This window comes from Heptranchias perlo, chromosome 29 (genome assembly GCF_035084215.1).
Source record: "Heptranchias perlo isolate sHepPer1 chromosome 29, sHepPer1.hap1, whole genome shotgun sequence".
Classification (NCBI taxonomy): Eukaryota; Metazoa; Chordata; class Chondrichthyes; order Hexanchiformes; family Hexanchidae; genus Heptranchias; species Heptranchias perlo.
In genome coordinates this window covers 18,798,836-18,825,304 of record NC_090353.1, presented here as the reverse complement: position 1 = coordinate 18,825,304, position 26,469 = coordinate 18,798,836, and the positions used below count along the sequence as shown (strand labels likewise).

Genomic DNA, 26,469 nt, shown 5'->3' with positions numbered 1-26,469 from the left:
GTTGGCAGGTTGTAACTAGTAGGGTGCTATAGGGATCGGTGCTTGGGCCTCAGCTATTTACAATCTATATCAATGACTTAGATGAGGGGACCGAGTGTAATGTATCCAAGTTTGCTGACGATACAAAGCTAGGTGGGAAAGTAAGCTGTGAGGAGGACACAAAGAGGCTGCAAAGGGATATAGACAGATTAAGTGAGTGGGCGAGAAGGTGGCAGATGAAGTATAATGTGGGGAAAATATGAAATTATCTACTTTGGTAGGAAGAATAGAAAAGCAGAATATTTTTTAAAAGTTGAGAGACTAAAAAATGCTGGTAGTCAAAGGGATTTGGGTGTTCTTGTACACGAATCACAGAAAGTTAACATGCAGGTACAGCAAGCAATTAGGAAGGCAATGGAATGTTAGCCTTTTTTGCAAGAGGGTTGGAGTATAAGAGATCACACCTGGAGTACTGTGTACAGTTTTGGTGTCCTTACCTAAGGAAGGATATACTTGCCTTAGAGGGGGTGCAACAAAGGTTTACTAGATTGATTCCTGGGATGAGGGGGTTGTTCTCTGAGGAGAGATTGTGCAGAATGGGCTTATATTCTCTGGAGTTTAGAAGAATGAGAGGTGATCTCATTGAAACATATAAAATTCTTACGGGGCTTGACAGGGTAGATGCTGAGAGGCTGTTTCCCTGGCTGGAGAGTCTAGAACTAGAGGTCATAGTCTCAAGATAAGGGGTCGGCCATTTAGGACTGAGATGAGGAAAAATTTCTTTGAAAGTCCCTACCCCGGAGGGCTGTGGATGCTCAGTCATTGAGTATATTCAAGACTGAGATCGATACATTTTTGGACACTAAGGAAATCAAGGGATATGGGGATATGGCGGGAAAGTGGAGTTGCGGTAGAAGATCAACCATGATCTTATTGAATGGCAGAGCAGGTTCGAGGGTCCGTATGGCCTACTCCTGCTCCTATTTCTTATGTTCTCATATTCTTAGGTAAGTGGTTGGAAGAGGTTTCGGGAGGGCCTCACTGTTGGGTTGGGGGGGAAGCCCGTGGCATGGGAGACCTAAGCATGTGTCTCTCAGTTTCTCATAGATTTGCGACCTGCACCCCTCAGTCTCTGTTAGATTTCATGACCTGTGCCTCTAAGCTTTCATTAGATTTGCTGACCTGTGGTTTTCAGTCTTTGAGACTTGATGACCTGCATCTCACCGGGTATCTTAGATTTATTGACTTGCGCCCCACAAGGAAAAGGAAAACAAAGGAAAAACAGTTACCTTTTTGGGCCTCTTCTAGCCATGGCTCCTCTTCCTACGACGGGCTTCCCCACGCAGGCCTCTGGTTAAACTTGCATTCAGGTCACAGTGCCGGCATCGGAGCCCAATCTGCATCTTTAAAGAAGGATCCTGCTGGATTCTGGCGGAGTCCGTCTTGCCTGCTCAGTTGAGCAGGTTAAAATTGGAACCCATGGGAAGACAGCGGGATCTTGGTGGTTAAGTCCCACGGGAGATTTTAACTGCCCTCCTGTCCGGGTTTCCTCAAGGCGGTCAGGGTTAAAGCCTCTAAAGCCTCCCACTTCACCTTCATGCAATATCGATTTTAAAGAACAAGTGATGTCTAACGGCTAATTTCTGGTGAACATTGAGATTCATAAGCCAGAAAATGATGGGACTATATAATTTACACCAGTTCATGTCGTAGGAAAAATAATGACAGAAGATGATGAATATTAATAAAGAAAAGCCTTATTTACATTGAGTTGGGAAAACATTTTTTTATGACAATTTACATAACATAGGACTCCCGAGTAATACTGTGCAACACATTTCCAGCCTAGAAATTCTGTTCCCTTTTTGGCACAAAATCATGCATTCTGGGTTGGAGGGAGGTATTTGTGGTGGCACTTGTTTCCGCAGGGTATCTGCCCTTTTCTGCCCATGTTCAGACATTCTAATAGGAGGTCAGGTGCTTCTTCCAACCCCTGCCCCCCCTCCCCTCAGTCATGACATCACAGTAAGAGGCAGGACAGAAGGTCCGCACCTGAGATGTTGCAAGTTCTGTGAGTGCATAGTCAATGTAATGAAAGCCTGCATGATGCAGGTGTATATGTTGTATAAGTGCCACAAATGGAGCTCACAATGCCATTTCTCAACAGTAATTGATGTCAGAGAAATCAATTGCCAACAGGAAAGTGACAAAGAGAGCAAGGAGCAGCTCAGGATTCATCATTTTCCTTTGGCCAGCCTGACCCACCCCCTTCCCCTGCCCTGTACTAGCACAAAGTGGTACTCCGATACCCCATGGGGCAGATACTCAGGGAGCACCGTAAGTGGCACAGGTACCGATCCATTTCATGCTAATGACCTTGTCTTTGGGATTTGAGATGGGGTTACTTCTGACGGTGGAGCGACCTAACTGGAATTTTCTGGCTCCTTAGCAGAGATATATACATGTTGTCCTCACTTCACACTCTCAAGGTACACAATGCTTATTAAACATTAGTCACTGAAAATCCAAAATATCTACAGAGATTTCCTGTATAGTAGACTTTCCACAGTGATACTTTCCACAGAGGATACAGCCAACAAAGTCACTCTCGACAGGACTGTCCACAGGGACACACTTTACCAGGCAATCCTCCCTGTGCAAACTCGTCTGGCCACGATAGCATCGGCAGAGGTGACCAGCACACTGTCCTTGTGAAGACAAGGTCTCATCTCCACCGTGAGGGCTCTCTCAATCATGTAGTGTGGCACTACCACTCTGCGAAGTGATACAGACTAAGGCCAGATTTGCAGCCCAAATCTGTGCATCCATGAGGTGCTGTGGGCCAATAGCTGCAGCAGAATTGTATACTACCACAATCTGTAACCTTATGGCCCAGCACATCCTTCAGTCTGTGATCACCATTAAGACAGGAGACCAACCTTGGTTCAATGTGGAGTCTAGAAACACATGCCAGAAGTAGACCCAACATACCTTCGAATGAGATAGAAATCTATTGAAGCTACTATATAGGGCTACGTGCATGCGAAACACCAAAAACATCAGGCTAAAGACAGAGCTAAGTGGTTCCACAATCAACAGATTAGAGCAAAGCTCTGTAGTGCGATGACACCATTCAAGAATCATGGTGGACGACCAAGCAACTAACAGGAGAAGGAGGCTCATGAACATTCCCCATTCTTAATCATGATGGAGCCCAGCATATGAGTGCAAGAGACAAGATTGAAATGTTTGCAAACATCTTCAGCTAAAAATACTTGGCCTCTGCCTGAGGTCCCCAGCATCATGGATACCAGTGTCCAGCAAATTCAGTTGAATCCATGTGAAATTAAGAATTGGCTGAGTGTACTGGACAACAAAGGTCATGGGCCCTAACAACATCCAATGGTAGTTCTGAAGACCTGTTCACCAGAGCTGGCCACTCCCCTCGCAAAGCTGTTCCAGTACAGATATGACACTGGGATCTACCTGACAATGTGAAAGATTGCCCAGGTATTTTCTATTCACAAAAAACAGAATAAATCTAACCTGGCCAGTTAACTGACCTATCAGCCTCTTGCCAATCATCAGTAAAATGATAAGTGTCATCAATAGTGTCATCAAGCAACACATTACTACCAATAACCTGCTCATTGTAGCTTAGTTCGGGTTCTGCCAGAACCACACAGCTCCAGACCTCATTACAGTTTTGATCCAGACATGGACACATGAGCTGAATGCCAGATGAGAGGTGAGAGTATATGTTGTCAACATCAAGGCAGCATTCAACCGAGCATGACACCAAGGAGCCCTAGCAAAACTTAAGTCAATGGTGGGGGGGGGGGGGGGGGGGGGGGTCAGACAGCTGGAGTCATACCTGACTCAAAGGAAGATGGTTGCTGGAGGCCACAGCCCAAGACATAACTACAGGAGTTCCTCAGGGAAGCGTTCTCAGCCCAATCATCTTCAGCTGCTTCATTAATAACCTTCCCTCCTAAGTCTTAAGGTCAGAAGTGAGGCTGTTTGCTCACAATTCCACAGTGTTTATCTCCATTCACAACTACTCTGATAAGGAAACAGCCCATGCCAGTCTACAACAGGACCTGCATAACCTCCAGACTTGGGCTGATAGGAACGGACAGGAAGTGGGTTAAAAATCTAACCATTTACCCAAAATATGCTACTTTACAGTTCTCTGGATTGAATTGCATCTGTTACCTTCTGCATTCTTCCTCGCAGCTTGCCCTGTCCCTAATTTGGTATCATCAGCAACCTGCAATTTACTTCCTCTTGTCCTATTTACATAAATAGAAAATAAAAGAACTCCCAATGCAAATCCCTCAGTACTGCGTTACCGCAGTTCTGCCAATTCGAAAAGCATCCATGTTCAAAGAGGTTTGCATAGGCTGCTGCTTTCCCAAGTGTGTTAGCAGTGGCTGTAGAGTGGCTAGCATTGATTTCACTATCTCCGAAGTTTCCTCTGGTGACACCCCTCAATAATAGTACTGTTGCCTTCACTGGGTAAGCCCTAATCTGCATCACTAACCTGTGATATGAGATGTGCATGTTCTGTGCCACAATTTATGTGGCTGTATCCTGCTGCTGTACTTGTTCTTCAATGACCACCACTTAAACATAGAAACATAGACAATAGGAGCAGGAGTAGGCCATTCAGCCTTTCGAGCCTGCTCCGCCATTCAATATGATCATGGCTGATCCTCTATCTCAATACCATATTCCCGCTCTCTCCCCATACCACTTGATGCCTTTTGAGTCTAGAAATCCATCTAGCTCCATCTTAAATATATTCAGTGACTTGGCCTCCACAGCCTTCTGTGGTAGAGAATTCCACAGGTTCACCACCCTCTGAGTGAAGAAATTTCTCCTCATCTCAGTTCTAAATGTCCTACCCCGTATCCTGAGACTGTGACCCCTCGTTCTGGACCCACCCAGCCAGGGGAAACATCCTCCCTTCATCCAGTCTGTCTAGCCCTGTCAGAATTTTATATGTTTCAATGAGATCCCCTCTCATTCTTCTAAACTCAAGTGAATACAGGCCGAGTCGACCCAATCTCTCCTCATACGACAGTCCTGCCATCCCAGGAATCAGTCTGGTGAACCTTCGCTGCACTGCCTCTATGGCAAGTATATCCTTTCTTAGGTAAGGAGACCAAAACTGCACAAAATACTCCAGGTGTGGTCTCACCAAGGCCCTGTATAACTGCAGTAATTGCAAACAATTTTACAACACCAAGTTATAGTCCAACGATTTTATTTTTAATCCCACAAGCTTTCGGGGGCTTTCCCCTTCCTCAGGCGGTGAGGAAGGGGAAAGCCTCCGAAAGCTTGTGGGATTAAAAATAAAATCGTTGGACTATAACTTGGTGTTGTAAAATTGTTTACAATTGTTAACCCCAGTCTATCACCGGCATCTCCACATCATAACTGCAGTAAGACATCCCTGCTCCTATACTCAAATCTTCTTGCAATGAAGGCCAACATACCATTTGCCTCCCTAACTGCTTGCTGCACCTGCATATTTGCTTTCAGTGACTGGTGTACAAGGACACCCAGGTCCCTTTATACATTAACATTCCCCAATCTATCACCATTTAAATAATACTCTGCCTTTCTGTTTTTCCTTCCGATTTGGATAACTTCACATTTATCCACATTATACTGCATCTGCCATGTATTTGCCCACTCATTCAAATTGTCTAAATCGCCTTGAAGCCTCTTTGCATCCTCCTCACAACTCACAATCTCACCTAGTTTGTGTCGTCAGCAAACTTGGAAGTATTACATTTGGTTCCCTCATCCAAATCATTGATATATAATGTGAATAGCTGGGGCCCAAGCACTGATCCCTGCAGTACCCCACTAGTCACCGCCTGCCACCCTGAAAAAGACCCATTTATTCCTACTCTCTGTTTCCTGTCGGTTAACCAATTTTCAACCCATGCCAGCATATTACCCCCAATCCGATGTGCTTTAATTTTGCACACTAACCTCTTATGTGGGACTTTATCAAAGGCCTTCTGAAAATCCAAATAAATCACATCCACTGGTTCTCCCTTATCTATTCTACCAGTTACATCCTCAAAAAACTCTAGTAGGTTTGTCAAACATGATTCCCTTTCATAAATCCATGTTGACTTTGTCTAATCCCATTGCTATTTTCTAAATGTCCTGTTATCACATCCTTTATAATAGACCTTAGCTAATTTTCCCTACTACTGATTTTAGGCTATGTCTGTGGTTCCCTGTTTTCTCTCCTTCCTTTTTTAAATAGTGGGGTTACATTTACCACCCTCCAATCTGCAGGAACTGTTCCATAATCTACAGAATTTTGGAAGATGACAACTAATGCATCCACTATTTCTATGGCTATCTCTTTTAGTACCCTGGGATGCAGATTATCAGGCCCTGGGGATTTGAAAACTATTGACCTTGAAAACTATACTTGAAAACTATTCACCTATGAAGAGAACCTGCAGGAGAATATAAATGATGTGGAATACATTAATGTCATTGCACAGGCTAAATGAATATATTTAATTACTGTGTGGATGTTGTGATATTCGCCACAGAAGCAGAATGCTCAGCACACCATATGCACAAAGGCATGTACATATCTACATATGGTTGTGGGCCATTCATCTCAGAGAACCTACTACCAAAACAGCCTTGTGTCAAATCAACTTCACTGAACTGCCCTCCCAAGACAGCACAGTCTTCTCAGAAACTTCCACTCTAGTGTCACTTCTGTCCCCAGTGCTGTATGTCAACTTGGCTAGAATAAGCAAGAAGTGGAATTCCACAAATGCTGCTGCCAAAGAAAGGTACACCTACATGCATGGGTGTATCAGGGGTACCTCTATAAATCCAGACCAGACCATTTGATTGGACTTCCAATTCTGGGTTCAGTCAGTAAATGGCATAGTTATGTGGCTATAATTGGGAATGAATCTACAATAGTACTGGTCAACCCAAGGCATGCTCGTTCTTGCTTGTTGGTTGTGGGGCAGACTCAATATGCTTTGGAGTCTACATTTGCCTGGTCAGGTCTTCCACTACACAGAGTACAGAACCTCAGCCATATCGATATTACATTTTCTTGGCCTTAACAGTCAACCTTGCTTTGCTTAATCAGGTTAATATCGGTGACAGTGGGGAGGTGCTGCTTCCTCCCATCCCTGGCTAAAAATGGTTATGCATCACTGTATGTAAGGTAGCAATCCTCAGTGTGACAGAACAGAGTCCACCAGCTATTGGATGTGGCAGATGTGCTTTTCATTCTGAAAGGCATGACTGTAAACTCATATAGCCCTGATGGTGTAACAAATGCTAAGTGCAACTGGACCTTTGCATTAAGTGCAACTTGCCAATAACCTTTTGCCAAGTCAAGTGTGTTTAGTTACTTGCCACCCCCTAGATCTCCAGGAACTCCTCCATATGGTGAGGCATCTGGCTCTGCCAAGTCATTTATTTCTTGATAATCTACACATAACTTTTTTTCTACTATTTTATCTGGTTGGGGAGTCTGTAACATGGAGTCATCAATTTAAAATTGTCATTAAGAAAGTGAGGAGAGAAGTTAGGAGGAATTTACATGGAGGGTTGTTACAGCATGGAATGCTTTGTCACAGGGAGTGATTGAGGCAGAGAACATAGCATTCTTAAGGGAAAAATGGCTAAATATTTGAAGCAAAAGAAATTACAAGGCAATGGAGGGAGAGCAGGGCAGTTGGATTAATTTTGGATTTCTCCAGCATAGGGCCAGCACAGACACTATCCTTCTTCTGTGCTTTAAACTTTTATGGTTCTATGGATTGATTGCAACATCTTGTTATTCCCATTTGCTTCTGTGAATGGTTCTAATTATGAATAAAACTGTTTGGTAGTTTAGACTCTTATAGAAGTCTCTGATATCAATTATCTTCAGTGAAAATCTTGCATTTAAGCAGTGCTGAGCATCTGTTAAACAAAACTTCTCTGTTGGGCCAGACAGTTACAGTTTACGGCTCTGGCTCTTTCTCACAGCCAAATTCACAAACATGTCTGAGGTGACTGGCCAAGTAATCTATACTAGATGAGGGACTGTTTATAAGCACATTGCATAAACAGAGTTAAAATAAAAACTCCCTTTGAAGTGGCATTATCACATTAGACAAGATATGTATTTCCCTTATACAGAGAAACAGATAGCCTACAGCATGTAAAGAAGACATTTTAAACTTCTTGTAGTACTACCGTCAACAATTTCCCATAAAGAAATATTAAAAACATATAATTTCTTATGATTTTAAACAGGATCTCAGCTCCATCACAGTGGCTGTAGGGTGTTTCATAATGATTCTGATGGTTGCATGGGCCTCATTGTGTTTTTGGTCAGCTGATGTTTGTGGCTGTCTCAATGGTTTTAGGAGACAATGCTGAAGAGGGTAGCATTACAGTCTTCTTTCTCTGTCAAATAAACCTGGCAGAGAAATTTTCCTTGAAATGAAGATGTCCTGACTACTGCCTGGGAAGCAGGTATTTACTTGCATGATCCTGTTTTGATAGTCACTGACCACATACACATTCATGGAGTGGAGTTTTTTGCAGTTCCTGAAGTGCAGGAACCCACAGGGTCACGTGGTTGCCATCAATAATGTCCTGGACTTTGGGGACTTCCGTGATGTGAAAAAATTCTAGGGTTTTTGCCTTCACCACCCTACCTGGAAGTCCATTCCAAAGAAAACTGTCTGATATCAGTCCTAAAGTTTCTTTTTACTCACTTGAACCTATGTCCCCATGTCCTACTCCCATTGTTTATTTTAAAGTGGTATTCCAGAGGAAACTTTCCTAAACTATTTACTATCTTTTACAGCTTTATAAAATCTCTTCTCAAAGGCCTCCTTTCCAGGCTGAAAAGTCCAAGCCTCCCCAGTCTTTCCTCATAACTCAGACCCTGACAATGGGGATCAGCCTTGTAGCTCTTTGTGCTGCCTCCAGTCTTTAAATGTCTTCCTTGTTTCTTGGTGACCAAACTGAACACAGTACTGAAGCTGTGGTCTACCAGACCACTGTACAGTTTGATTATGAGTTCCTCTGACTTATATTCTATTGTTTTAGCTTTGTTGATTGTTGGCCTGCATTGGTTGAACATGTTAAGCGTTGAGTCTGCTAGGACCCCTAGGTCACTTTCAACTTCACTCGTAACTATTTTAACACCATTCATAGGGTGTGTTTATCACCCTTTTTCCTTCATATGTGCAATACATATGCATTGTTTGGCCCACTCAGATATTTTGCTCATCTCATTCTGTAGTTTCTGGGCTGTCTTCTTCAATTCCACTGCCCCTCCAAGTTTAGTTTCACCTAAAAATTTGACCAACTTGCATTGAGATTCTGAATCCAGGTCAATGATGTAAATTAGAAAAAACAGTGGTCCCAATACTGAACCCTGGTTCCAGAAGGTTAGACAAATAATCCTGAACTTAACAGCTACAATTTTAAAAATGTGTTGTTAGCTGAATTTTACTTTTCAAATGATTTACTCAAATCAATTTGCTTGTTTTGATACATCAGAGTATCCAGTGATGTCTACTATAGTAACTTAAGATATTTAAGGTCCAACCTCTTCCAATAAAGGCTTAAGCCGGCTTTTCAAAGTTGATAGACGATCTTGGAAAGTTTTATGAATGCTTCAGAAAGACTGTTCTTTAATTTATTCTTGGCATATGAGAGATGCTGGCAAAGTTGCATTTATTGTCCATCTTTAGTTGCCCTGAGTTGCTGTTAGCAGACCACCTTCTTGAACCACTGCAATACTTTAGCTGATGTTGGTATTAGGCAGGGAATTCCAGATTTGGACCCAGAAATGATGAAGCAACAGTGAAATATGTCCAAGTTAGAAAGGTGTATGACTTGAGGGTACTAGGGGAACTGAAACAGTACCAGTGGTACATTGCAATAGATACACAAATGAACTTAATCTTGCCATGTCCATACTTGGACAGTGAAAGTTACTCTGTTGCCTTCATGCTTTACATGCAAAACTGAGGTGATGCTGAGATACTGTGATGCCTACAATTAAGTGCATTATTGTGCCTAAGATGATTTGAATTCTGTCCATTTATGCAAAGTATTTATTACATTTTATTGTTAGCATAAGTACAGAACCTTATGATGGCACTAACCTTTGTATAGTAGATGTGGTCAAATATGCCTCTGAGTCTGACTCGGATCTTAATCCCTCAAAATCGTGGCCATCTCTTCGCTGCGTGTACGGGCGATTGGCTGGTGCACTCTGCCGGTTGGTCACCCAAAGGTCAAAATCATCCCCGGTGACAAACACAGGCAGAGAGGCGTTTGAAACAGGATACTGCACAGGCAGGCAGGTCTTTGAAACAGAAAGCTGCGAAGCATTGAGGCTCAGAAAAAGGTTGAGGGAAGGATACGATGTAGAAGTTAGAAATTAGTTTGTTTAAGTCAAGCAAGATGACCCACTAATGTGGGGAAGTGTATCAAATTCATCATTTTTGTATTATTATGTGAAGGCAAATTGTACTGATTGACCTAAATAAATCTGATCATAACTGTTGCTCTGTATGTTCAGTTGCTGTGAAATAAAGCAGCTTCATAATTTGTATCACACCTTGCCTCACCAACCTTGTTTGTTTAGTCCATCAGAGAGATTGTAGAAACAGAAGTGCAAAAGACATAAATGTTCAGTCCAGTTCACAAGGGGATATTATTGTTAAATCCCTGGGTTACATTATTGTACAAATAGATATAGGGCAGTCTGAGCCAATTCTTATAATAGTAATGTGCTCAGATTGTTTATGGAATGACAGGTGTCACTGAATTCAACGAGGTATTTATGGTAAATTCAAATTCGTAACAGTGGGCCCTCAATAGATTTGATTAATTGTGTCATAGACCCTTTTATTTTGCATTTCGTCAGCCTAGACACCAAAGAAAAGATAGAAATATACGCAGGCTGGTGCCCCATGTTCTTCAAACTTCCTATTTCACTGTACTGCTGTTTGAGTCAGAGGGAGCCCATGGGGCACAGCTATCAAGGGGAGCTTTTTATCACAGACATATGTTCCAAAGCTACTGAAGAGAATTGCTATGACTTTAGAGCTTTATTTGGTTTGGAACAAATGATGTAAAATTAAGTGAAGTATTATAATCTACCTGATCTGCTGACTTGCTCCTGCTTCTGTATAATTTTACTTCTTAAGAAACATGATTTTTTTTTTTAGTCTGACCTAATGGTCCGTCAGTGTAGTATTTTCTGTTAGTTGCATAGATCAGGAATAGACTATTTACAATACAGCAATGGTAAAAGGATTAACTGTTCACCCAAAAGCCCGCTATTCTGGATACTTTCACACAAAGTCAAGTTTTTGTTCTTAGGAAGTGCAGGCTTGTCTACGAAAGCCGGTTTTTGTGTAGAACATGAGTATAAAGTATGAGGAGAGAGCCCTTTCTTTCTCTACCCAATGGGTTGGTGTACTGATTTGGTATCGAAATTGTCTCCTTTTGGTTGTCCCCTGCATAGGCACATGGGTGTGCCCTTTTTCTATTACTTCCTCTTGTGTGCTTCCCATTCTTTGTACTTTTCAATTTGCTGTGTAGATTTGCCCTGCCTCTCCTTCCCCAAAAGTAGTTACTTTGGTTAGGGTTGTCTCAATGTTTCTCTTGTAGCAGTGGGTCTCTGTTCTTCTTCTTTTATTCAGTGTTGATTTTCTTTTAGGTACTTCACTTAATGTCCTATGACTGTCTTTATGTTTGTTGTGCTGTGCAGTAATCTTTACTCTCTTAGGATGCTCCAGATTGAGGTGTGTATTGATGATTGATGCTAACATGCTAGTATCTTGACTGCAAATTACTAATTGTTAACTGTTTGTTTTCCTGTTTGGATTTGTAATTTGTTTATCTGTGACGATTGGCTTTTCTCCATCTGTATTTGTTACTGTTTCAATTCTGGGCGTGAGAGAAGAGAGAAGCCTTTGGACATGTCAAAATCTAGCAGATGAGTTACTGGTGAGAACTTCATCAGGATGTCAAAGAATGGATTAATTCATAAATTAAGAGACTCATATTTCAGCCCTGTGAGATATTGCACAGGCTCAGTTTCACGTTTGTTCAGAGATGGTAACCTAGGCAACAATGAGACCAAAGGGAATCAATTGTAAATTGATCTGAATTGAAATGGCATAGTTTGATGTTTTTGAGTCTTTGTGACTGACGGAGGTACAATACTGCATTGTGTTACCACGGAGAAAGAAACAAACCCATTAGCAGCCTGGCTGCATGACTGTAGATAATGAGTGGGAACCGTGTGGGTGCCCACTCACTACGATAATTAAAGCTGAACTGAACGACAGAGGTTTCGAAATCTGAGCATCTGCTGCAAAATGTCACAGGAGCAACAGACATCTCCATTAATGAATTAATTATTAATAAGAGGCTTGAGGTGCTGCTAAACCTTTCGTTCACAACAGGGAGCAATGTAATTGAAATGGATGTTTCAGTACAACATTCACAGAAGCCAACAGTCTTGTCAAAAACATAGGCTTCCGTTTTGAAGATCTTGTGTAAAATCAGTAATTAGAAATTTACTCTGGTTTTTCAGGAACTGTAGGAAATAATGTGTAAAAGGTAAGACTACAAATAGATACAGTTGCATGCTAACCTTCCACATCTATGATTTTCTTCTGTGGCATGTATGTGGGTGGGTGTAGGTACAATTTAATACAGAACCCATGTTTGCAATTACCTTTTTCCACATAAATGACAGTTCCTGCAGAGTCTAATAATACATACTCAACTCATGCAATTATTGTCCAGCATCAAAGCTTGCCAAAGTAAATTTTGGAGATTCCGTGCTGGGATTGAAGTCTCTGAAAATGTACCACATGTTGGCTTATGTGAAATACATATACAGTTGCACGCGGATGCATGTGCATGTGCACCTGTACTGGTCTTCTGCATGCTTGTCTGTATTAGTCTGACTATATATATAGGGGGTGATTTTAAACCCCAAGAATGGGTGGGTTGGGGGCGGGTGGGAGTTGAAAATAGTTGTTTTTTGGGTTGTGACCGCAACCCGGCTTTATTTCCGGGTTTAATGTCGACCGCGTAAAATTACAGGCTTCCCACTGGGAATGCAAAGTCCGAAAATTTTGCCGTTGTGACCCAAAAAAACAACTATTTTCAACTCCCACCCGCCCCCTACCCACCCGTTCTTGGGGTTTAAAATCACCCCCATAGTGTCTGCATTAATCTGGCTACATGCGCAGTGTCTGCAATGAGTATCAGTATTACTCATGCATAAGCACACAGTGAAAACCACTCATCTAACTTTGAAATTGCCAAATGGTACATATATGACATACACATACATATGTATTTGTGCTTGAGCACAGAGGTTGGTAAGGACAGAGAGTGAACTTCTAATGGAGCGAATTGCTAACTGAGGATTTTCAACTGCGAATTTGGTGAGTGGGAATTAGGTGCAGAGGGGGAAGGAGGTGCCAAGTGATTTAAACCAAGGGACTATAAACTAATCTATCAACCCAAAAAGGATGAAGGTTGCAGGGAAGATGCCCATGATGATAACCATGGCATGTGGAGCAAGAGGCAGTCCAAGGGGTGGGGTGGGGGGGTGGGGGAGATCAAAATGGAAAGGTTGTAGTCATAGGGGATTCTATAATCGGGGGGGGGGGTAGATAGTGTCCTCTGCAGTCACGACTGACAGTCCTGGAGGGTGCGTTGCCTACCTAGTGCAAGGGTAAAGGACATTTCAAAATAACTGGAGAGGAACTTGGAAAGGGAGGGGGAGGATCCAGTTGTCGTGGTCCATGTTGGCACCAATGACATAAGGAAGAACATGGAGGAGGTCCTGCTAAGGGAATATCAGAAGCTCGGAACTAAATTAAAAAGCAGGCCTCACGGTTGATAATCTCAGGATAACTACCTGAGCAACGTGCTAATTGGCATAGGAATAGGCAGATCAGAAAGGTGGCTGAAAGAGTGGTGTGGGAAGGAGGGGTTCCATTTCATGGGACACTGGCACCAGTATTGGGACAGGAAGGAGCTATACTGCTGGGACAGGCTCCACCCGGACCAGAATTGTACCAGAGTCCTAGTGGAAAGGATAAATAGGGCGGTGGATAAGGCTTTAAACTAGCAAAATCGGGGGAGGGATCTGGTAGCAATAACAAATGCCTAAAGATAAAAGAAACAGGAGATGAGTGTAAAGGTCAGACCAGGTAAGGAATAAAGATAACATAAACAGTTGATGAACAAGTACAGTTATAAAACAGAAGTATAAAAGGACTGTTAAAAATAAAGTAAAAGGTATAACTATTAAAGACAAATTAAACTGCCTGTACAGCAATGTACACTGCGTCCAAAATAAAACGGATGAACTGGCGGCAAAAAGGAGAGGATGACAAAAGGGAATATGAAGAGATTAGGAAGGCAAAGAGAAACTACGAAATTAAATTATCAAGGAATATAAAAAGAAATAGTGAAGTATTCTACAGACACATAAATAACAAAAGAAAAATCAGGATAGGGATAGGGCCACTCAGAGATACACATGATAAACTCACAGGTAATGACAGCGAAATGGCAGAAATATTAAATAATTACTTTGCCTCAGTATTTACTATTGTAAACAATTTTACAACACCAAGTTATAGTCCAACGATTTTATTTGAAATATACAAGCTTTCGGAATTTCGTAGTTTCTCTTTGCCTTCCTAATTGTTTTTTGACTTCTTTCCTAATCTCTTCATATTCCCTTTTGTCATCCTCTCCTTTTTGTCTATGTACTTAGTATATGTCTTTTTCTTTAGTTTCAATTTTGCCCTTATCTCTTTATTCATCCATGGGGTGTCATTCCTGGTGAGTTTGTTCTTATTTTTCAGTGGGATATATTTCTCCTGGACTCTGTTGATCACCATTTTAAATGTTTCCCACTGCTGTTCTATTTCTTTGTTTGTCAGTAAATTTTTCCAGTTTATTTTTCCTACCTCCATTCTCATCCCTTTAAAATCAGCTTTTTTCCTTGGGAGACTGACATGATGGGCACAGCATTTACTAGGGAGACTAACATGATGGGCACAGCATTAGAAGAGATCAAAAAAGATATAAAGACATTTAAGATTGAAAGGGGGGAGATAATTGATAAATTAATTAAACTTAGTGAGGATAAAACCTGTGATCCGGATGGAATGCATCCTCACATATTGAAAGAAGTTAGGGAAGAGATAGCAGAGGCACTGTTACATATATATAAAAATTCATTAGAAAAGGTAACAGTGCCAGAGGACAGCTAATGTTATTCCTAGATTTAAAAAGGGAGATAGAACAAGTCCAGGGAACTATAGACCAATTAGCTTAACATCGGTGGTAGGAAAGATAATTGAATTCTTACTCAAAGATGTAATAGAAAAACATCTAGAAACTGAAAATGTAATAAAGAATAGTCAGCATGGATTTCAAAAGGGAAGGTCATGCTTGACCAACCTTATTGAAACCTTTGACAAAGTAACAGAAAGAGTAGACAACGGTAATATAGTAGATGTAATATATTTGGATTTTCAAATTGCCTTCAATGAGGTACTGCATAGTAAACTCATGACTATGGTTAGAACCATGAGGAGTCAGAGGACAAGTAGCAGAATGGATAGCAAGCTGGCTACAAAACAGAAAACAGAGAGTAGGGGTTAAAGGCAGTTACTCAGACTGGCAAAAGGTGGGAAGTGGTGTACCACAAGGATCGGTGCTGGGACCACTGTTGTTCACCATTTACATAAACGATTTGGACTCGGGAATCGGAAATACCATTTCAAAATTTGCGGATGACACCAAATTGGGGGGTATAGTTAATACTGAGGAGGACTGCGACAAAATGCAGGAAGACAATAATAAACTTTCAGAATGAGCATGTAATTGGCAATTGAATTTCAATATGGATAAGTGTGAGGTGGTATATTTTGGTAGGAAGAATAAGAAGGCCACATACTCCTTGGAAAATAAGAGTCTGAATAGGGTAGAGAAGCAGAGAGACCTAGAGGTACAGATACACAAATCACTAAAAGTAGTGGTACAGGTTAATAAAGCCGTAAAAAAAGCAAACAAAGCACTCTGGTCCATTTCTAGAAGGATTGAATTGAAAAGCAGGGAAGTTATGTTAAACTTGTATAGAATCTTGGTTAGACCACACTTGGAGTACTTGCAGCCATAGTGCACCAGTGGTGGAGGGGGAATTTCATTCTCCTGCACTTTCCTCATATTCTTGTAATCTTTTTCTTTTTCAAATATTTAGTCACATCATTACAGATTCTCCTAATTCATTCTCCTAAGGCATTCCATGTCTTAATGTTGCTCTGCATAAAAATAAATTCTCCTAACCCATCTCTTCATTCTTTTAATGATCTGAAATTTATGCCCTCTTACCCATCGATGGAAATATTTTTTTCCTATTTACCTCATCAAAACCTCTCATAATTTTGAATACATCTCTCAGACCTCCTCAACTTTCTTTGTTCCAATGAAAAGAGCCCCTGTTTCTCTGGTCTTTCCTCATAATTAAAGCCCCTCATGCCTAGTATCACAGTAGCAATTCTCTTTTGTACTTTCTTCATGACCTTGACATCTTTCCTAAAGTAGGGTGCCCATAATGGGACAGAATAAATTTTGAGACTGGTGAAGCCATACAGACAGTGGGTGGAAGTCGTAAATTCAGGCACCTCATCTCATGCACTCGTTATTCACTCGATTTGAGGTCAAGAAGTGAGTTGGAGGTCAGGGAGTCCACCATTTTTGTATTTTAGGGTTTTTCTCCCTACCAAAACTTTTCTTCATTATTGCTGGTTCCTGCTGACTTTGATGTTGCACTTTATAAAGAGGTGAGGATGGATATTCCTTTGGGAGTCCTGAATGTGCTGCACAATTAAGATGAGGAAGAGGAATTTGTGAGGGGCCAACAAATGCAGGTACAACGGCCGCTGAGGTTTTTTGGGCACAACTGCTATTACCCCAAGACCTGTACCTTATATCAGAGAAATGTGTGTGTCTTCGTTGCCTCCACTTCATAAGACAGATTGCCATTGTGCCTTCTGCATGAAACAGCAGAATCAAGCATGGCAGGAAAGTTGGCTACTGTAACAGGATGAGCACTGGCCCTGCACATGACAAAACATCTAGAAAATTGCCAATCCCATCAGCAGAGGAACTGTTCTTGCAGTCATTGGCACGACAGAATCAAGAAGGTACAAAAACACTACTTATGCTGGGTTGGCGGAAAATGGAAAGGTTGGCACCAGAGCAATGACTGCCATTTTCAAACAGAACTTAAAATAGAAGTCAATTATAAAAAGGTGGAAATTATCTCAAGAAGTATTAAAATAAATAATAATGATCCTGAGGACTTTTCTTTTTTGGGGTGGCGGGGGGGAGGTTGGGGGGCGTGGATAGAGCTGAGGGTAAACACTTCTGTGACTTTCCAGGACATTAGCAACCTTATAGAACACCAACTTTAGATTTATTTACATTTCTATCAGTATACCAGAACATTGCCTGCCAGATTTATCAGATGACAACACATTTTATTTCAGGTTAACTAGTTGTTACCCTAGATATTATAAGAAATAAAGAAAGTGCAAAATGGAAATGGATTTAATAATTGTAAATCAACCTTGCACTTTTGTTCATAGATAGGATCGCCTTGGGACCCACCTTTCCTCCTCAACTACTGAAAGCAACTCAAGGTGAACCTTACGTTGAGCTGGAAATCTTGTACTAGCTTTATTGCATGTACTGGTATGTTGACTGGTTGATTGCATTAGATTGTAGAATGCGTTCCCTGATGTGCTGATTGCATAATTTTTGTTTACACTGCTTGTGTTTGTTCCATCCTTCAGGCTGCGGTTTGTTGTTACTCTACAATGTGCTCCTCTCCAACATCAAGCTCTTTTCAATCAAGGTCTGGTCACTGGAAAGCATCTGTAGGTTATCTTTCCTCCACCCAAAATGCACAAGTAAATGCATTCAGCTCAATGTGCATTTGACCTAAAGACCACAAAGGAGGAATAACACTACTGGTCCAATGCTGTTTCTGCCCTGCAATGCTGCAGTATTTTCAACCTTGGATTCTGGGTACTGTTCACTTTCCCTGCCTCTGGCTTGCAGGGTGAAAGTTGGGCACTGCATTGTTGCACCCCAGCATGTGCCCGGGCGTTATGGGGTTTTCCTCTCTGTGGCATGCAGGTTAGGGTATGGGCACTTATGTGCTTTCTTGCCCCAGTGTGCAGGTTGGAATCTGGGTGCTACAGTGTTGTGCTGCCCCAGTGTGCAGACTGGAATCTGGATGCTGCAGGGTTTTTCCACTGGCACACACGCTGGAATCTGGGTGCTGTATTTCATTTGTATAAGTAAAATTAGAGACTCGGGGCTGAATTCTCCCCCTGTTGGCGGGTTAGCGATGGTGCAGGACTTTCGTCCACTCACGAACCCACTACAGTTTCCTCCTTGGGGCCTCATTAGCCATGTATGATTGGTTAGGAGCGGTAATGCTGCTCTAGGCTTGGCTACCGCCACTGGAAGGGAGGGAAATACAGTGCTGCCTTTAAAAGACTGAGGCCTACAAAGTTAAAGCCTAGGGGCAAAATTAAGGGCAGAAGAAGCCCCTTCTATGCTCTCTCCCTTCTTTAGTGGGCATTGGGGTCATTGCCACCGCTACCCCAGGCCTACTGCTACCTTCTACCAGACGGCCCCAGCGAGCGGCATTATCAGGGGTGGACAGTAGGGAAATGGGTCAGGAAGCCAGACCTCATCCCCTCGCAAGTATTTGCAAGCGACAGGTGGGGAGAGGCAGGCCCGTGGTGTTTCTGGAGGAAAAACATAGCTCGGGGCAGGAACGTGGCTGTAGGCCTTACCTTCCCATTGTGCCCCCTTTTTCTGTCATTATCCCACCTGATTTTGGGTGGGACACTGGAGGAAATTCCAACCCTGAATGTTAAAGCTTGAGTACATTAATCCTTAGATGACTGGCAGCCCAGAAAATTCCTGTCTTCCTAAGCCAATCAGATTTATAGTTTCCAGCTCACACAATGTAATGGTAAAAATAATTCTATTACTGGAATAGAACTACTCAAACATCAGGAATACATTATTGCCCTAAACTGGAAATTTTTGTTTCCTGCAGGTCACTATTTTACATGTTAGAGTTGCCCCTGGCTGCCCTCTGTTGTGATTCTATCTAATATTGAGAAAAAAGTGAATTGAGCGCATGCAGTTTTTTCCCCCAACAAACTCAATTTGCTGCTATTTTCAGATTCTCCTCCTTCCTGCCACTCTCTGCCTTGGGATTCAATCACTGGCTGCCTATCTCACCAAGTCTCTAGAACTCCCACTGCGACTGACCAGCAGTACAGTCCTTTCTCTAATGAAAACAGTCAGTGTGCATTTGTTGGATTGACACCATATTGAGCATTAAGGGCCATCTTATGACCCTTGTACCGTGTGTATTGTAACAGCTGTTCCATTGGTGAAGGTACAGTCAAAGATATGAATCAAACATAGAATTACATAGAATTTTATAGCACAGAAACAGGCCTTTCGGCCCAACAGATCTATGCCAGTGTTTATGCTCCACCCGAGCCTCTTCCCACCTTACTTCATCTCACCCTATCAATATATCCTTCTATTTCTTTTTCCCTCATGTACAGAACTAGCTTTCCCTTAAAAGCATCTATGCTATTCGCCTCAACCACTCCATGTGGTAGCAAGTTCCACATTCTCGCCACTCTCTGAGTATAGAAGTTTCTCATGAATTCCTCATTGGATTTATTAGTGACTATCTTATATTTATGGCCCCTAGTTTTGGACTCCCCCACAAATGGAAACATCTTCTCTACGTCTACCCTATCAAACCCCATCATAATTTTAAAGACCCCTATCAGGTCACTTCTCAGTCTTCATTTTTCTGGAGAAAAGAGCACCAGCCTGTTCAGTCATTCCTGATAGTTGTACCCTCTCGGTTCTGGTATCATGCTTGTAAATCTTTTTGCACTTCCTCCAGTGCTTCCAAATCCTTTTTGTAATATGGAGTCCAGAACTGTGCACTAGATCTGGGGAACAAAGTGGGGCAAGTGGAGCATATTCCAAAGGGGGAGCATATTCCAGAGGGGGAGCATTTGGGTAACAGTGATCATAATATCATTAGGTTTAGAATAGTTATGGAAAAGGACAAGGACAATCAAATGTGAAAATTGTTAATTGGAGGAGGGCTAATTTCAGTGAGTTAAAAAGGGATCTTGCCCAAGTGGATTTGAATCAAAAATTGGTAGGCAAAACAGTAATTGAACAATGGGAGGCCTTCAAGGAGGAGATGGTTTGGGTACTTCTTATGTACAGAGTAGACACATTCCCACGAGAGGGAAAGGAAGGGCATCCAAAGCTAGAACTCCCTGGATGACTAAAGATTATAGAGATTAAAATGAAACAGAAAAAGGAGGTTTATGACAAATGTAAGGCTCATAATACAGTAGAGAACCAAGCTGAATACAGGAAGTACAGAGGCGATCTAAAAAAGGAAATAAGAGGGGCAAAGAGAGGGTATGAGAATAGATAAGCGGCTAACATAAAAGGGAACCTAAAAGTCTTTTAAAAACATATAAATAGTAAAAGGATAGTCAAAGGAAGGCAGGAACCAACTGGGGACAAAAAAGGCGATCTTCCTGTGGAGGCAGAGGGCATGGCTGAGCTACCAAATGAATACGTTGCATCGGTCTTCATCAGAGAAGAGGATGCTGCCATTCTAGCAGTAAAGGAAGAGGTAGTAGCGATATTGGATAGGATAAAATTAGATAAAGAGGAGGTATTTAAAAATTCTCAGTACTCAAAGTAGAAAAGTCACCTGGTCCAGATGGGATGCATCCTAGGTTACTGAGGGAAGTAAGGGTGGAAATTGTGGAGGCTCTGGTCACAATCTTCCAATCCTCCTTAGATATGGGGACGGTGCCAGAGGACTGGAGGATTGCAAATGTTACACCCCTGTTCAAAAAAGGGGAGAGGGATAAATCCGGCAATTACGGGCCAATCAGCCTAACATTGGTAGTGGGGAAACTTTTAGAGACAATAATCTGGGACAAGATTAATTGGCATGTGGAAAAGTATGGACTAATAAATGAAAGTCAACATGGATTTGTTAAGGGATATGGGGATCGGGCGGGAAAGTGGAGTTGAGGTTGAAGATCAGCCATGATCTTAATGAATGGCAGAGCAGGCTCGAGGGGCCGTGTGGCTTACTCCTGCTCCTATTTCTTGTGTTGCTTATGTATGTTAAAGGAAAATCGTGTTTGACTAACTTGATCGAGTTCTTTGATGAAGTAAAGGAGAGGGTTGATGAGAGTAGTGCGGTTGATTTTGTGTAAATGGACTTATAAAAGGCATTTGATAAAGTGCCACATAATAGACTTGTTAGCAAAATTAAAGCCCATGGGATTAAATGGACAGTGGCAGCATGGATACAAAAATGGCTAAGAGACAGAAAGCAGAAAGTAGTGGTGAACGGTTGTTTTTCAGACTGAAGGGAAGTATTCAGTGGTGTTCCCCAGGGGTCAGTATTAGGACCATTGCTCTTTTTGATATATATTAATGACCTGGACTTTTGCATAGTTATAATTTCAAAGTCTGCCGATGACACGAAACTCAGAAATGTAGTAAATAATGTGGAGGATATTAACAAACTTCAAGAGGACATAGACAGACTGGTGAAATGGATAGACACAATGCAGATGAAGTTTAACGCACAGAAGTGTGAAGTGATATATTTTGGTAGGAAGAATGAGGAGAGGCATTATAAACTAAATGGTACAATTTTAAAGGGAGTGCAGAAACGGAGACACCTGGGAGTGTATCTCCTTAGAACAGAGAAGGTTAAGGCGAGATTTGATAGAGGTGTTCAAAATCTTGAGCAGTTTTGGTAGAGTAAATAAGGAGAAACTGTTTCCAGTGGCAGAAGGGTCAATAATCAGTGGACACAGATTTAAGGTGATTGGCAAAGGAGCCAGAGGGGACATGAGGAAACATTTTTTTACGCAGTGAGTTGTTATGATCTGGAATGCACTGTCTGAAAGGGTGGTGGAAGCAGATTCAATAGTAACTTTCAAGAGGCAATTGGATAAATACTTGAAGGGAAAAAAATTACAGGGCAATTGGGAAAGAGCAGAGGAATGGGACTAATTGGATAGCTCTTTCAAAAAGCCGGCACAGGCACAGTGGGCCGAATGGCCTCCTTCTGTGCTGTACCTACTATGACACTATGATACTCTAAGTGTGGTCTAACCAAAGTTCTATATAAATTTAACATAACTTCTCTGCTTTTGAATTATATTCCTCTAGAAATGAACCCCAGTGCTTTGTTTGCACTTTTTATGGCTTTGTTAACCTGCATACAGTTACAGTGTGCACAGTTTTTAGAGTCTTCCTTTGGAAAAGTGGATTTGGCACTCATAAACCAATCTCTATTCTACTATCCAGATTAACACAGGCTGCATAAGGTGCTGGCTGCAGATTACTCAGTTCATATGAACTATAGTGGACCACTTACAGGGAAACACAAACTCCCCAGAGTGACACAAGTGAAAGAAAAATACTTAAATACAAAACACATTCACTTTTCAAAGAAGGAGATTGTTTTACAATTAATGGAGCACAAACAGCATTTCCTTCTCTTCGGAAACCCACAAAGTGTTAGTCACCAGAGACTTACCGATAATAAACTCTGCATTACTCACTGCAGACTTATAACTCTTCAAAGGTTTGCATTAATGAGAAACAGTTATCTCTCAACATATGTTGGTCAGTCTTTCTATTTATTTTAATATGATTTATTTGTTTACTAAACGCATCCACGGACTTGGATTCCAACAAAGATAAACTCTAGACTAATTATTTTATACCTCCTGCCCCATCACACTGGATTCCTGACAAATATATGGGCAATTTAAGTTGTCAATTTAAGTTCCCAAAGTCTCCAGGTGCAGTAAACTGGCTGATTGGCAGCAAAATCACATTTGCACAATAACACAAGTAACCCATTTCTTTAGCCTTACATTCACAGCCACCACACAGAGTTCATAAAGTTACACTTACTGTGATGGAGGACTCTTCCATCAGTCACATTATGTGTTTCATTCTCACAAAAGTGACTCCTCAGAAATATGATACCCTGCTGCGCAACACAGTCTTTGATTGTGCAACACAGAAAATCAACTAATGGCTCATTCAAATGAGGCACTGGTGGGACATAAAGCTCTTTTGCCTTCAGCCAGGCAATTCAAAGCAATGCCATGAAGTAACTGTTGGATCTGATCAGATAACCCAAGGTCAGCTATTTGTCAGGAAGCTGAAAGCATTGATAAAATGGCTCTTGTGTTTTTACACAGTGCTGCCACGTCTTACTGAGAGTTCTAAGCAGTGCGCAGCTTGGCCAACAGCAGCCTGGCGGCTTCTAACCAGAGAAAAAATTTATGAGGATTAAGACTAAGTCAAATGCCAAAGGTGTGAGCTGCTTTGGGCCCAGAGAAGTTTTGAACTGTCATAAGCCTTTTAATTTAATCTGTTCGCTAACAAATTAAGCTGGTAAACTGAGTAATAAGAAAGGTATATATGTATTTTTAAAAATGTGGGTGATTGTTCAGAAATGAGAGTTTCTCCCTCAAAATAAGGATGAGTTGGAAGGTTTTGCTTGTGTGCATTCAGGGATCTGCGTGTTTATCAGAGCCTTACAGATAGTTATGTAATGTAGCTCTGAACACTCCCGATGGTCCTGTAATGCATCCCTTGAGATTCCTCAGCATCTGTCAATCAAAGGTCAGAACAGAATCCAAGGAAAGAATCACGGTGGTCTTCAGGAAATGTTCACTAAATTACAGGTTCTAAGCCACTTCCAGCACCAGAAAAATTCAGCTTTGGGGCAGGTTTCACTTCAGAATTAATTTAAAAAGAGAAGAATTTAAATGGTCACTGGAATGTGTAACATAACCATTCAAGTCCACCTGACTCATCTGATGAGTTACATTCTGTTGTGTATGGAAGGAAGGAGGAGAGAAAACATTCCTTCTGCAAGATCACTGTCTCCGTCTTTATTCCTTTAAGCAGCACATTTTCTAACTAAACGATTATTTATATTACAACCAGGATTTTACAGTATCATGTGTATGATTAGCTAGTTCTGCTGGATACATGTGTGGTAAATAATATATAATTAAGCACAAGAGGGCCGATATTCCTCTTCTAGCACAGTCTGGAGCAATTAGTGCAGACTGCACTGTAAGTACGCTCCACCAAAATGACGTCTTTAGTACCCGAGTACCATGGAGTGATTGTGCACTGGGTGAGCAGGGGTGAGCACTATTGGAGCAGGGAGGACGAAGTCAGGGCCTTAAAAGCAGCAGTAACATTAAAGAGTCAAGTAGCCTCATGAGGGAGCTAGAAGGAATGAGAATTTTAAATGCTCAGGGCAGGATTTTTTTCCTTGACAGCTTCTGATGAATAGTGGTAAGTTTTTAAATTAATATACACCTACCAGAAGCCTTGATTAGCATGTTGGTAATCTTCACTTTTATTTAAAGGTGTTAGCCTCTGTGAATGAGTTTGGGCTGTTGTGGCATGGCTAGGATCACCCGAAGCAGGAGTCTGGACACCCCTGCAGGGTGCCTTAGAGGGAGTTAATAAAGAAGCAAAACCGTGGTGCCAAGCAGTAGGCAGAGGAACAGGGAAAACAAGTGTGGGTATGTGGGAATAGCAGGAGGTGCTGATCTAACTGCAATACTTCTCTTTTTATTCCAAGTGGCATGGAGTAGCTGTATGGCACAGGGGAAAGGTGAATTTTTGCTCCATGGTAACAAAACAGTTGTTAGTGACTCTGGAGAGTGTCAGGTGAATGACTTCAGCAGCTGTCAAGGAGCTTGTGGTTGTTTTGCCTTGTCTGCCTCCAAATAAGCCATTTAACAAAAGGGGGGCATGGCATAGTTAAACACTGCTTCCATCACTAAGTGCAAAAGATGAACAGTATTCTGCAGCAAGTTCTCTAGGCAGCAATACGATTTTTTAATTCAAAAGGTCAAAAATAAAGACCTTTCTTAACAATTTCAGCCTGACCCATAAGACGGCACCTAAATAACTGCTCAGGGAGCACGACCGCTGGATTTTCAGAGGAGCAATCTACCCCTGATCCACACTTGGCACTATTAGAGGAATTTTGTGTGCAGAGCCACCTGACAGTCATTTCCATGTAATTTACATTGCTATGCCTTCTTTAGGTGCAGTCAGTTCCAGCCACCAAAAAAAGTCATAGAGGAAATTTGGGGTAAAAGGATTAGTCCCTACTTTTTCTCTGCATTGCACCCGTTTATCAAATTTGATTTGGGAGCAGGACAGAGGAAAATCTACCCTGAGGTCCTTCCTTTCCTTCAAAAGTTAAATCACAAGATAGATTAGGAGGAGGAAGTCCATCTTGACTCAACCTTACAGTCACCATGGCATAGCATCCAACTGATCCTTAAATGATTCAAAGATCTTTGCCTCAGCTACACTACACAGAAGTCTAATCTGTTTATCCCCGAGAGCTGAAAGAGACTAGGGAGAAGATTTGTGAGGCACTGACAACCATTATGAGAGATTCACTGGACACTAGGAAGGTATCACTAGACTGGAAACAGACCAATATGGTGCCTATATTCAAAACAGACTCTGGCAACTACTCGCCCATTAGTCTCACCTCTATTCCATGTAAAATAATGGAATTAATTATAAGAACATAAAAAATAGGAGTAGGAGTAGGCCATACGGCCCCTCGAGCCTGCTCCACCATTCAATAAGATCATGGCCGATCTTCGACCTCAACTCCACTTTCCAGCCTGATCCCCATTTCCCTTGATTCCCCGAGAGTCCAAAAATCTATCTATCTAAGCCTTGAATATAGTCAACGACTCAGCATCCACAGCCCTCTGGGGTAGAGAATTTCAAAGATTCACAGTGAAGAAATTCCTCCTCATCTCAGTCTTAAATGGCCGACCCCTTATCCTGAGACTATGCCCCCTAGTTCTAGACTCTCCAGCCAGGGGAAACAAACTCTCAGCATTTACCCTGTCAAGCCTCCTCAGAATCTTATATATTTCAATGAGATCACCTCTCATTCTTCTAAACTCCAGAGAGTATAGGCTCATTCTACTCAATCTCTCCTCATAGGACAACCCTCTCATCCCATGAATCAATCTAGTGAATCTTTGTTGCACTGCCTCCAAGGCAAGTATATCCTTCCTTAGATAAGGAGACTAAAACTGTACACAGTACTTTAGGTGAGGTCTCACCAAAGCCCTGCACAATTGTAGTAAGACTTCCTTACTCTTGTACTCCAACCCCCTTGCAATAAGGCCAATATGCCATTTGCCTTCCTTTACCTGCGGCAGGTGG

General features: G+C 41.8%; 2 protein-coding genes across 2 annotated transcripts in view; one reads left to right on the top strand and one right to left on the bottom strand.

Moving 5' to 3' along the window:
• Positions 1 to 1,542, bottom strand: part of slc1a6 (solute carrier family 1 member 6) — a 78,170-nt gene extending 76,628 nt beyond the window's left edge. The window contains exon 1 of the mRNA XM_067968214.1: positions 1,269 to 1,542. The gene's annotated coding sequence lies outside the window, so the exon portion shown is untranslated. The remainder of the gene's footprint in view (positions 1 to 1,268) is intronic.
• Positions 1 to 26,469, top strand: part of LOC137299471 (ran-binding protein 3-like) — a 303,210-nt gene that overhangs the window by 102,767 nt on the left and 173,974 nt on the right. The window lies entirely within an intron of this gene.